The sequence below is a fragment of the Dendrobates tinctorius genome, unplaced genomic scaffold (assembly GCF_039654945.1).
Source record: "Dendrobates tinctorius isolate UK_male_01 unplaced genomic scaffold, ASM3965494v1 ptg000121l, whole genome shotgun sequence".
Classification (NCBI taxonomy): domain Eukaryota; kingdom Metazoa; phylum Chordata; class Amphibia; order Anura; family Dendrobatidae; genus Dendrobates; species Dendrobates tinctorius.
In genome coordinates, this window is record NW_027361789.1 from 2514812 (window position 1) to 2523654 (window position 8843).

Genomic DNA, 8843 nt, shown 5'->3' on the forward strand with positions numbered 1-8843 from the left:
TATCCTGTAGTCACTTTTTTCACACCTGTGCCATCGAGCCTGTGACATAGCGCTCTGATATTCAGTGGGCCTCACACAATCCAAAAGTGTCCAGTGTCCACTAGTGTGTGCAGAAATTCAAAATCTCCCTTATCCTGTAGTCACTTTTTTCACACCTGTGCCATCGAGCCTGTGACATAGCGCTCTGATATTCAGTGGGCCTCACACAATCCAAAAGTGTCCAGTGTCCACAAGTGTGTGCAGAAATTCAAAATCTCCCCTGTCCTATAGACACCTTGTACCTTGTTTTACATTACTATATAGTTTGTTGGATTTTGTCTACATTTCTACCAAAAATGAGGAAGGCTGGTGGAAGAGGCCGTGGAATTGGGCGGGGGTTGGCAGCTGGTAATGATGGTGTTGGTGGTGGATCTGATGGTAGTGGCAAGAGCAAAATAGGACCGAATGCAGGAGGTGTTGAGCCTGCGTCATCGTCTGGCTACATAAGGCCTCGAACGCTTAGTTTTCTAGGAGTTGGCAAACCGCTTTTAAAGCCAGAGCATCAGGAAAAAGTTTTGTCTTACATTGCTGACTCAGCCTCCAGCTCTTGCACATGGTGGAGCGGCTGTGCGAGCAGAGGCAGGCCATAATGCATTTGTGGGAGGATACATGGCCAGGCACTTTGAGAGCAGACATGGAGTTGACAGGTGTGCAGTGGTCGAAGCTGAAAGACCTCTGTAAAGTCCTTCAGTGTTTTGAGGAATGCACACGGCTGGTAAGCGCAGACGACGCCATCCTAAGCATGAGCATCCCACTTATGCGTCTGCTCATGCAAACTTTGACGCACCTTAAGGAGCAGGCGTCTGCAGCCAATGTTGATGAGGAGGAAGAGGAGGAGGGAATCCTTGATGACATTCAGCCATTGTCTGCTCAGGGACCTCTCCTGGACGAGGTGGAGGAAGAAGAGGAGGAGGAGGATGATGATGGGGATGATTACTTAGGGGAGGAGGATGCATCTCGTGGGGCAAGTGAAAATGTTGGCGTGGCAAGATCTGGTACAGGGTTTGTGCGTGACTGGAGGGAAGTGGATTTGCCAGAAAGTGCTCCTCCAACCAGCACTCGCAGTGCATCATTGACACCGGGAATATTGGCCCACATGTCAGATTATGCCTTGCAGATCCTAAAAAGGGACCCCCGCATTGCCAAAATGATGAACGATGACGACTACTGGTTGGCCAGCATCCTGGATCCACGCTATAAAGGCAAATTACAAAACATCATGCCACAGGAGAACCTTGACCTAATATTGGCAAATAAACAAGCAACTCTGGTAAATCGGTTGCTTGAGGCATTCCCAGCACACAGCAGCGGTGATGGTTCTCACACGAGCCGTACGGGCCGGGGTCAGCTTGGCAGAGGTGTTCGTGGTGCACACAGCAGAAGTGGCGTTAGAGACAGGGGTTTCATGACAATGTTGTGGACTGATTTTTCAAGTACCGCTCACACAACTGGTAATACTGCATCGATGGAAAGTGACAGGAGACAGCAGTTGTCAACTATGGTTACAAACTACTTTTCCTCCCATATCGATGTTCTCCCACACAGGTCATTCCCCTTTGACTATTGGGCCGCTAAACTGGACACCTGGCCTGAATTGGCACAATATGCCTTACAGGAGCTCGCTTGCCCAGCTGCAAGTGTGCTATCGGAAAGAGTCTTCAGTGCAGCTGGATCAATCCTGACAGAAAAAAGGACCCGTCTGTCAACCCAAAATGTGGATGATCTAACCTTCATTAAAATGAACCATGCATGGGTTTCCAAGGATTTTGTCCCACCTTCCCCTGATGACACATAGGGTAACAGAAAAATGGCTTGCTTTGGTCCACCTCTTCCTGGGACTTGACCTATTTCGCCTTTTGCATCAGCTGAATGTCCAACATCAACATATGCCACTTTCTAAAACTCCCTAACTGTGCTGCCTCCCCCCCCATGGCCGGGGTCACCACCTAGCGCACGACACCGTGCGAGTGCTGTTGCCCTGGACAGGTGGGTAGGCCGACTCTTGGGCGCGGGCACTGGCACAGGGTCCCTCATAGTGCAATCAAGTGTCTCTGACGGTGGTGGTGCACACCCGCCGTCAGACACACTGCCGTACTATGAGGGGCCCAGTGCCAGTACCGACGCCCATGAGTGGGCCCCCCTTGCTTGGGCAGGGCCCCAGCATTTGCAATCTTTACCTCTCCCTGCTCCTCCGCTGTGTAGTCTGGGCTGTGCAATCACGTGCAAGCCATACTGGGCCTAACACCGTCTGAGCCTGCCTCCTGATGTATAGACATATATTTTGAATGTGTACGCTATCCATACATGTTATCCGGGGATACGGTACCCTTTCTCACCTTTGTGCAATCACGTGCAATCCATACTGGGCCTAACACCGTCTGAGCCTGCCTCCTGATGTATAGACATATATTTTGAATGTGTAGCTATCCATACATGTTATCCGGGGATACGGTACCCTTTCTCACCTTTGTGCAATCACGTGCAAGCCATACTGGGCCTAACACCATCTGAGCCTGCCTCCTGATGTATAGACATATATTTTGAATGTGTACGCTATCCATACATGTTATCTGGGGATACGGTACCCTTTCTCACCTTTGTGCAATCACGTGTAATCCATACTGGGCGTGAGAACGGCTGGCGAGCTGTTAAGCAAGCTACAGCACCTGTGGTTTGCACACGTAAGTTTTTCATTTTTTCAGGAATGACGGTTAGGCCTAATTCCGGAACTGCGGTTGACCTGCACTTACTGGGAAATCATCGTTCGCGGGTAATAATTGTAATCCGTGATCCCCATCACTAACGTTGTTCAGCGGGTTATCTGCACCTGTAAGCAAACGCTGGCCTTTTCAGTGTAGCGCACATGCAGCCACGGTCCGGTCCCAGTGATTCTTTGCACGAATGACCGCGAGATGTCACGGTCTTGAGGGATAACAAAGTCTCGCGGTCATTTGTGCAAAGGATCACTGGGACCGGAGCGTGGAGAGAGGCCGGAAGACTGCGCGGGACATCGGAAGGTGAGAATAACTATATCTTTCATTTTTTTTATTATTTTTTACACCTGATCGCTGGTCTCCCGCCTGTCACACGCAGCAATGCGTGCTGGCCAGCGGGAGACCAGCGACCAAAGAAATGTTCAGAGGTTTCTTCCAGCGATCAGCGATACCGGCAGGGGGGGCCGCTCGCTGATCGCTGTCACACACAGCGATCTCGCTGGTGAGATCGCTGTTACGTCACAAAAGTTGTGACTCAGCAGCGATCTCGCTACCGAGATCGCTTAGTGAGACGGGGCCTTAACAGAGAGCCCTATCTTTTGATTAAGGCTTTTTTGTTTGCTTTGTAGGACATTAATCTTTAGGTGTTTAGGGTGATCTACATAAAGCAGCATAGTCATTGTTCGCCAGGAAAAGTTTAGCTGGTTGGGAAAAGGAGTTTTGGAAGTAAAATGACCTTTTTCAAGCAACACAGAATGGATATGGAGGACAACACTGGCCAAGATGGCTCCAGGAAGAGTAAGTTTGGATTTGTCTAACCTGGAATGCTTAGCAAAACACAGTACTTTCAAACAGTACCCCACCACACCAAAATCTGCAGAATTGCTGTAGTCTGCTCTATTGGAGCAAGCATGTGATCATGATAGTATGTGTGTAGACAGAAGGTCGTTCTTTAACATTGGGTACGCAGGCCATGCGGATGTTTGCGGATGCATCCGCATGCATCGTTTTGACGCTGCGGCGACCTTTGTTGAACGCAACATGTTGTATTTTGTTTGCGGTCGCTGCAGCGTCAAATCAATGCATGTGTACACATCCGCATACATCCGCATGGCCTGCGTACCCAATGTTAAAGATAGGTACTCAGGCCGCATGCAGTCATAGGTGGAGCTGAACGGAGGATGTCCAGCAGGTTGTAGTTATGTATATTGAACTGTTTCTGATCTGTTTCCAAAAGACTGGCGGCCTAACTGCACAGAGGTCATGCTGAGCATCATGAACTCAGCCGGAAACAGGAGTTAAGGCCATAAGACAAATCCAGTCCTTTACCCCGAATCCAAAAATCCAATAGATATTGTAAATAAATATATAAAAGCATTGTATTTTATGTAGAATTCTGGGTTTACCGCCTTCTGACTTCCATATATGTGCATAAGGATACTTCAGGTGAAAGTGCGAGTCTGCCTATACATTGACATACTCATGTAACGAGATTTGCAGTCTGCTGTGTGTTTATGTGTACGTGGTAGGAAGATAACCTTCGGCACACAAGTAAGTCAAGTTCAAGATGAGATGAAAAAAAATGTTTTATTCACAACCTACTATTAATGATCAACAGAAAATTTCAATATAAGGTTTCGGCAAAATTGCCACGGTGAAGGATATCTGTGCTCACAAAGTCATGTAGAAATCCAAAAGGGAGACCACAAATAATAGATGTCAACTTTCAAAAAGGAATTTGATATACCCAAAGAAAAGGGAAGTGCCAGACAGATAAAATGCTAGCAATTTATTAATCAAAATTAAAATATATCAGAAACACATAGATGTGCAGAACAAGGCAGAGTGTACTCCAAGCGACTACAATGTTAAATCAAGTGAGCCAGGTAAGACAGCAAAAATGAGGACCAGAGACAGATAAACCACTAATTTAAAAAAAAAAAAGGTATAAAACTCATGTGGGTATGGAGCAGTGGACTGAAACTGGTGTATATATTAAATAGCAACAAGGAATTAATAAAATGCCATACAAAGTGTGCTGTACTGAAGTATTGCATGCCATGATTTAATAAGCCTATAAGCCCTGGAAATATTCCAAGGTAAAGTGCCAAAATGCCAAAGTGCTGCAAAGTGCAGACAAGGGCCAGTATTAATAGGCTAAACAAGAGGTTGCCAGCAATGTAAAGACATATATACCTGGTGATAGTGGCGAAAAGAAAGGAACCCCGACGCGTGTTTCGCTGATGTCGCTTCTTCCAAGGGGCGTCAGTAAAATTCTGATTGCACGTGGGTCAGTGATCTGTATGTGCTTTATGGGTCAGTAGAATCCATGCTATTTTAGCTTAAGTCTCTATATGCATTAAAACCAATGGAATTTTTTGGAATGAAATGGAATTCTAACTTGTGTTTTGTGTGAATGGGAAAAAGAGTAAAGTCACCTAGGGATAGGCCTCTCATTATCTAAGGTGTTTGACACTTCAACCAAGGTAATAGTAAAGTTCGTGAAGAATTGATTATATGTCTGTTAGGAGTTAGACAGTGTTCCTTATTGCAGTCAGCTTACCTATTGTGACATCACTCCCTACTCAAGAAACTCTGACCTGCCTAGGAAAGATCTATGTATCTATCCAATATAGCAATACTCTTCACTTGGGAGCGATATGAGGTATCACAGGAGCCGTTTTTATTTAAAAGTCTGGCTGGATTATTTCAGTTCTCAAACCTCATCAGAGGAAACTCAAATACAGCCCTTGTCCTGGCACAAGGTAGACATAAAGCAAAAAGTCCATACAATAGTGCTCGCTCGTCCACCTGTTAGAGTCCAGCTTCTTAGTCCTTAGTGCAAAGGCACTCAGTACAAATGTGAGATAAACAGGTCTCATTTTACAAAATAAATCACATCCAGTGGTAGAGATATGGGGAGATAACATCTCTCCCAGCTGCTCATAATTAACCTGTCATGGCCAATGAACCCCTTTCAGCCCTATATTTACTAAGAATTACTCCAGGTTTATCTCCCATCCACTATGTGTCCGGTAGCCACTTTATATACCTCCCTCCTCTGCCTGAAATCATAGGTTTGGCACCTTCTACCACCAGAGCATGGGCATTACCATGTAACTCAGGGCTCTATGTTCCACATGGAAGCAGAAATCCTGCAGCATATTTTACCTTTTTCTCCCTCATCCACCTGAGTGGGGCATGGTCTGACACTAATTAAAATTTTTGCCCTAAGAGATAGTATCGCAATGTGTGCACCGCCCACTTTATAGCAAGCATTCTTTTTATACAATTGAATAATTTCTCTCACATGCCGGCATTTTCCTACTTAGATAGCGAATTGGATGCTCATATCCATGTATCTTCTGAGAAAGGACCGCTCCTTATTCGACTTCTGAGGTGTTTGTTCGGAGTACAAATTCCTTCTGAAAGTCTTGGGAAACCAGGATCAGATGTTTACACAGAGCTACTTTCAGTTCTTGAAAGACAGTCTTCGCCTCCGATATCCATTTGGCCATGACTGATTTTGTCCCCTTAAAGAGGTCAGTCAGGGGTGCAGCCACCATGGCACAGTTTGGAATGAACATCCTTTAGTACCCCACGATTCCCAAAAAGGCCCTAACTTGTTTCTTTTGAGAGTGGTTTTAGCCAATTCTGGACTTGTTCACTTTATTGGTCTGGAGTTTGATTTTGCCTCTACCTTCTACAAATCAAAGGCATTTTGCCTCCCCTTTTCCCATGGCACTTCTTTTGGATTTATAGAGATGCCCATCTTCTCGAGAGCACCTTGATCCTTCCCTAATGACTTCTTTAATTTGGGCTGAAGACTACGATACGTCCAGGTATACCACAGTGTAATTCTTATGGAGTACGAGGATTCAGTGCATGGCCCACTGGAAGGTGGCCAGAGCTCCCTGAAGTCTGAACGGAATCCAGACATACTGGAAGCAACTGTCTGGCATAGAAAATGCCATTTTATCCTATGCTTCTTGGGTTTTGGGGATTTGTAAAATATCCCCTTGTTAGAACCAAAGCGATTATGTGCCTTGCCGGCCCAAGTCTCTCGAGCAGCTCATCAATATGAGGCATCAGATATGTGTCAAACTTGTTCACTTCATTTAGCTTCTGATAATCATTACAGAATCTTCATTCTCCATTGGGTTTTGGAACAAGGAAAATCGGATAGACCACCCGCTCTTAAATTCCTCAATGACTCAGAGATTCAACATATCCATCACTTCCTTGGAGATCAGTTCTTGGCGGGTCTCTGGCATTCGATAGGGCTTCGAATTCATCCACACAATGGGGTTCAGTCAGAACCTTGTGTTCTACGACAGCTGTACACCCCGGCAATTCTGAGAACTGGTTCCGTTTCTGCTGAAGCAATTCCTACCATAGCCTTCGACAGCATATTGGCTATGGTGACGTCTTCAATGTCCCCTTCTGGCTTAATCAGCAAACATGGAGGGTCCCTTTCTTGCCATGCTTTCAAAGGTAGCAGTAATGGAATTTTCTTAATTGTGAGGTGGGAGAGGTTAACTGGAATGTGGAACAGAACTTGCAATACATTAGGATTTTCCGGTGACATGCCGGCCAATTGAATCTCCACCTGATCGCCACCTAAGACATGTGAATAGGCCATGTCGAACACCCTCCGTCTATAGGGTCCTGGTACTAACAAATGCCCTGCTATTTCCTGTCTGACCTTAGTAACCTGGCACAATAAGTCCCCATACATCATAAAATAAGGAAATCTGGTTTTAGCCCCCGAATCCTGTCTTTTATAACAGTTACACTATTGAACACTTTTTTTTTAAAGTTAGGACACTATGTTGAGTGGACCCGAAATGTTCTCCTGTCACTACTATCTCAGGAATGTCAGCCTCAGGTAATACTACCTCCTTTTCTCCCACCATTACACAGACTGGAAATCTGGCAAACTCTGAGGTTGGTGAGACTTCTTTAGGGCCAACCTGTCTCCTAACTAAGCAATTGAGGTCTCAGCCCCTCCCCCATAAGCCCCAAAATCCTGGCCCATGACCATCTCATTGGACTTTGTACCTTGGGTCATCTCAATGACCACTCTGGTCACCGTATAGTGTTTAGCATACCTGTGAATGCAGTGGATGCCCACCTTCATCCCATATATCAATTGGAAAGAGAGTGTGGCCCTCACAGGGGTCACCAAACTCCCTAAGTCTAGTAGTCCAATCTTTTGCAGATCATTCACTTTTACAGGACAAAAGTGGGTGGACAGTCCACACTGCACGCCGAATACGCGTAGAATCAACACCGGTAGACTGTAGCATGGGACATTTGCTCAGTGGTCAAGGACATGGGCAGCTATATGACCTGGGTCGTGACATCTAAACCAAATTACATCACCTGATGAGACCCTCGGCATGGTTTCTGCTGCCTTTTTGTACTTTGGATGCCCCACCCCTTTTTTAGCCTCAGCCCTCTGATGGAACCCCCTGTATGGAGTGGGTTGCCTTTCCAAGGAAGCTTCGAACCCCTGATACTATCAGTCGATCCAGGTCTCTTGAATTCTGGTGATCTCCCTGGGCAACCTAAGTATCATGATTCAACTGATGAGTGACCTGGAACCAGGGGGCACCTTTCCTGGCCCTAACACTAGGAGGTGCCCTAGCTTGCCCTGTTCTCCAGGATACTTTGATGGCAAAAATGCAGGGCCTACGCCCTTGCCTTATGTCCTACAACAGCCCTTCGTTTGTCCCCTTCCCCAACCCAGGGAAGAGGCATTACTGTGTACACCAACCGGACAGACAGGGTGACACAGAAAAGGGTAAATAGAAAACACAGGGTGTGTGGGGAGGGGGAAGAAAGTAAAATGGGAAAAGATAAGAAATTTCCAAGTGTACAAACCAGGCAACAGTCGCTAATAAATTCTTCCAGCACTTCTCCCACTCCAAGATCAATGTAGCTATTCCTAACTCTGACACTGACTTCATAATCAAGCCCAGATTTTGTAGGGAAAAGGAGTGGCTAACCAAGCACACTTGAATGTAGGAGTATTCCAATATGGTCAAAGTGCCAGAATTGGAGCATCTAATAGATGCGCCTTTTCTG